The sequence below is a fragment of the Myxine glutinosa genome, chromosome 1, assembly GCF_964187855.1.
Source record: "Myxine glutinosa chromosome 1, kmMyxGlut1.1, whole genome shotgun sequence".
Lineage (NCBI taxonomy): Eukaryota > Metazoa > Chordata > Myxini > Myxiniformes > Myxinidae > Myxine > Myxine glutinosa.
The window spans coordinates 90,817,668-90,823,457 of NC_136261.1; positions in this window are offsets into that span (position 1 = coordinate 90,817,668).

Consider the following 5,790-nt stretch of genomic DNA (forward strand, 5'->3'; position numbering starts at 1 on the left):
ATGTTGCTTCTGGGACACCTCCGTTTAACATGGGAAATCCCTATCTAATGTCATTTACCCCCTTGTCTTTTTCAAAAATCATAAACACCTCTATTTCTCCCTCTATGAACCTATAATCCTTCTCACCTTATGAACCTATAATCCTTCTCGCCTTATGAACCTATGATTTTCTTCCTTTATGAACCTATAATCCTTCTAGCCTTATGAACCTATGATTTTCTTCCTTTATGAACCTATAATCCTTCTAGCCTTATGAACCTATGATCCTTCTCACTTACATGTAATTTTTACCCTATTCCCCCACTAGCCCCTTAATGTAGTTCCTTAGACCACTCTACTAATGAGCCTATAAATATATTATCTCTTTCTAACTTTTTAAAGAGTTCCATTCTCCTATAGAACTCATCCCCATCAAGTATATTTATAAAGTATACAGGTTCCTTAACCTTTTGTTGTGAAAGTATAAAGTGGTATGTTTCACGGAGGGTTCTTGTTTGACTTCCTCCTCTCCCACATACCATTTTAAAATTATAATATTTATTATCCGATTGATAACCATTAAAGTTCTCACTCCACTCTAATATATTTTTCTTCCCGCCCTCCATTACCCCACTTAACAAATGAATACGTTTATCCGTCTTGAGAACCTTCTGACCAGTGATTCTCTCAACCTCTTGAATCTGAAATTTTTCACATTCGTTATGTTTTCCATTTATATACCAAGGTTGATTACACCTCCACTCTTTAGTCTGGTTGATACTTGGTTCTATCATTTATATAATAGTAAAAAAGGTGGCGGTAGCGCGTTAAAATCCCTAACCCCCCTTTTTAACTTATCACTTATATATATCTTATCACTTATATCTTATCACTTATATATCTTATCACTTATATATCTTATCGCTTATATATCTTATCACTTATATATCTTATCACTTATATCTTATCACTTATATATCTTATCACATATATCTTATCACTTATATACTTATATAACCATAAGGGAGACTATCAATTCCATTTTCTAAAATAAACCTCATCATCAAAAGCCCCCAATGCTTTCTTATTCACCTCTTCTGAATATAATTGATGTTTATAACTTCTTATTCCATTAATCTTTCTAAACTCTTCTTTCTTTGTTGTTAAACACTAAACAGTTATAATAATCCTTAAAGTTTATTGTTTCTTTAATGACATTTTTCTTTACACCTTTTAACTTCTTATCAGTCTTTTCAACGTTATTCACAATGTATTTATAAGCATAAGCCTTCGACCTCAATCCCACAAATTCACTCATAACATTTCCTCCCAATTCATCCTTGAACTTTCCAATCACCTTTTTATTTTTAGAAGAGAACAACTCACTCTCTGGACTGTAATTACTTGTATCATAGATATTAATGTCCTTTTTCATGTGTGAATAAACATCATCAGTATTAATTTTCAAAATAAAACTATCAGTATCCATATACAACAATGACACATTATCCTTATACTTTGATTTTAGATTAATATAAAAGTAATCATACATTAATGACTTTGACAAGTCAAGAATTGATGTTCCAATGTAAATAGGTTTGTCCATTTCAATACTCTCTTTAACCAAATGGATCGCACAAAAGTTCTCAGTAAAGACCTCAGCTCTAGTAAAACTCGGTCTATTAATTAATTTTGATGCTTGTTCCCAAGATGTTGCTAGTCTGATATTTTGTCTTTTCCTCACATTCTCCATGGTCTTACCAAAGACCGCATTATTCATCAAATTATAAAAGTCTTTCTCAAAATTTGTTTTTGACTCTGTTCTTCTTTGTGTATTAAAATCAATGTACCCCTTTAACCAATGACTTTGATTGAACTTTAGAACCCTGTGGATCTTCTCTACTCTTAGACCTTTTGATAAATATTGTCGCAAATTTCTTTGGTGTAGTACATAATTTTTCTTGTTATATAATGTAGTAAGTAATTTTTCTGTTGATTCACCTATATCAAACGATCGTTGATAATCACTCAACCATTCTTTCTTTGGACTTTCTTTCTCACAAGCAAATGGAAGATCTTTATGTTTGATATGAAGTTCTTCAGGATATTTTAAATCGACCTCAAAATAATAACCAACCTTTGAATCATCCAATTCTTTTTGTGTAGAGATAAATACATCTTGTAAAACCTTTGTGTAGTCTTTTTCCTTTACCCATCTTAGTTTCCCATAAGGAAGAGCTTGAGACATTGCCCAGCCATACAAGTTGTTTGCGTCATAGTACATCAAGTAAGAACTCTCTTTCGTTGAATCATAATTTGGAAGATATTTGTTATTTGCTTTTGCGTATTTGCTCGAGCATACTTGTGAAATTCCACCTCTTTTTGCCTTTTCAATCATCAAAAGCATATCGACATCGGTTATCAAATCCAAAACTTGTTTTGTCATTTTCAACATCGCGCTCCAAGCCAATCCAGGTGCTGTGTAGTAGTGAGCAGGATCCAATCCATATCCAGTGCGACAAACAGATCTAAAGGCTTCAAATACATCGGCCAATAAAAGCACATCAGTTTTGAGATACAAATCGTGATACTTGCCAGGATTCTTGATGATATATTTTTCCCAAACATTTTGTGCGTGTACATAATCTTTATCAGATATATGACTGTTGTTTAATTTGTTATCGAAATTTTCTTTTAAAGGAAGTTGTGTTTCATTGAATCTCTCAAATGAGTCCATATAGTCAAAGGGGTAAATTCCCTTTTGTGTTAGAAAATCTTTATCTGAAAAATACTCTGAAAGACATGGAAACTCTTTTAGATTTTGAACCAAGTTAGCCAATGGACTTGCCATGAATTTAAATGTATCAAGAAATCTGATATGAGTAATAGGAGATGTGTGAATTGTTTTTGTGAATGAAATGTATTTCTGATCCGTGTTAGGAATTGCTGAAATGTGTCCAGATGTCTTTGAAAGTTCATTAATAAATAGATGCGTATCATAATGAGCGTTGTTATGAAGAAAGCCAGGAATGAAAGAGGGGAGTTGATAATTAATATTACAACTTTGATGAGCTGGACCTCTATATTTACCAGTGAGATGGCAATGATCTCTAACCTTTAGACCTTCACCAATTTTTTCCTCACAAATATGACAAACATTGTTTTTCTAAATTCCCTTTTCTGTTCACTCGTCAAGGACATTGGTTTATTAGTTTCTCTCATTATCTTGGTTAATCGGACACAGTCTTTTTCTAGTCGTTTCACAAACTCCTCTGGGGTATTTGAGCCTCTATACTCCTCTAACTTGTTATATTTACCACCAACGGATGATTTGATATAATAACAAAAACCGCAAGGAGTATGTTTTTGATATTTATTTGTGTATGATTCTTTTGGATCTGGAGAAGCAGTATCTATTTTTTCTAGAATACTTTCAAAATCAGCATATGTAACAAATGGATGTTTGATCTTTTTCTTTTCATCTTTGAATGTGATATTTGAGCCTTCTTTAGGCATATTGAATACCGTTGATTTATGTTCACCACAATAATTTGAATGTTTATCTAATCTTTCTTGTGTATGGAAGAAGTTAAGACAACGCAAACAAATATATATTTTATTTGTTCTTTTACATACTTGTGGTTTTATTAATTTAGCAATATCTTTAATGTATGTATAATGTGAATTTTCCTCTGAATTAAAATATAGAAGATTAATATGAGTTTGTTTACAATTGTCAGAAAGCTTTAAAACCTGAATGCTGTTTGTTTCTGTTAGACCATAAACATTAACTGATAAATTATTTATCTTTTCAAATTTAGGAATATCATTTAAAGCCATAGGAAACTTTAGATCTTTCGTATTTAATGTATTCTCATATTTTTTATAATGAGATACTCTTTCATCATGAAAATGTGGAGGATGTAAGTGTGCTAGAATAGACCAGAGAAAACATTTATTGTCTTTATTTTTGATATTGATAACTGCTTTTCTATTTTTGATAACACTGGGTAAATCAATGTCGGAAGAAGCTTTTAGAGGATCTGATTTAAGAATATGAATGTCTATGTAAATAATTTTTCCTATATTGAATCCACTTCCTACGATTGAATTATCCACATCTTGCTCTTGTTTAATAAGTTCATCATAGACTCCTGATGTTTTAAAATCTTGATATGAAGATATAAAGTGTGGCTCAGTTCTCATGTATGGTGTATCTATAACTCCTTCGTCCTTTGTCATTTCTAATTTTACTCCCATATAAAATTTAAGTGGTTTCATTTCTTTTAGTGTTTTTTCAATCAACGTTTGAACAGCAGGTTTAACTATTTCTACAGCATCAACTATAGACTCTGGTTCAGGAGGTTTGAAGTTAAAGACTCTTATTTTAATATGTCCTTTGAATGCGCCATTAGAGTTTTTAGTTGTGATAAAATTTGATAAATGTAGAATTGTTTTAAGATGTATTTCGAAGCCTTTCTTGAGGATATTTTTATTACATGCAGAACAGTGTTTTGTTTCCTTCTGAATAGGAGATAGTAGGTGAAGTCGATGAAATGTGTGTTTGTTAGTTTTAAGGTGTCTTTTGTATTGTTTATATTCTTGTTCACAAACGTTGCAATACGTTGCTTTGATCATATTTATTTATATAGTAAAATTATACTTAAAACAAAGTGCCTTTTTTAGAGGCTTTTTAAAAGATGAAACTGTGCTTAAAGTAAAACACCTTTGAGCTTTTCAACTCGTTTTATGTATATAACTTTACTTAAAGTAAAACACCTTTGAGCTTTTCAACTCGTTTTATGTATATAACTTTACTTAAAGTAAAACACCTTTGAGCTTTTCAACTCGTTTTATGTATATAACTTTACTTAAAGTAAAACACCTTTGAGCTTTTCAACTCATTTTATGTATATAACTTTACTTAAAGTAAAACACCTTTGAGCTTTTCAACTCGTTTTATGTATATAACTTTACTTAAAGTAAAACACCTTTGAGCTTTTCAACACGTTTTATGTATATAACTTTACTTAAAGTAAAGCGTCTATGTATTAGCCAGAAAGTTTAGATACTCTAGTTCATCAATTTCAATTTCACTATCTGAGTCATCAATAAAGCTACTCTCATAACTATCATTTGAACACAAACTATTAGTATCATAACTATCTTCAGATCCTAGACTCTCAGTATAATAACTCTCAGAGTATTGACTGTTAATATCACTCATTTACATACCATTAAACTTCCATCAATATCTATACTGAAATGCAAAAGAAACTTACCATCTTTGAAACCTTTAAATATCAACAATAACACTGCGTGTAGTAAATGTGTGAACTTATTTGTGGACAATAGTGTCCTCACTGTCAGACAAAACGGTCACGGATGGTCACTTGAACCTTCAATGGTCACTTCGTAGCACAGCTGTTGAACAGCCGTTTTGACTGTCAGTGATTAGCCAAGGGGTACGGGATGATTTTAATGAGCTGCACGCGATGTCTTGATATTGGCTTTAAAAAGGCCAGTGCAAAATGGGCATTTTGACCGAAACATTTGACCATTTTGACCAACTTCAAAAAGACCGAAAATGCAAAAGAAACTTACCACCTTTGAAACATTTAAATATCAACAATAACACTGCGTGTAGTAAATGTGTGAACTTATTTTTGGACAATAGTGTCCTCACTGTCAGACAAAACGGTCACGGATGGTCACTTGAACCTTCAATGGTCACTTCATAGCACAGCTGTTGAACAGCCGTTTGACTGTCAGTGATTAGCCGAATCCGACACTCCCTGACACCAATTGTTA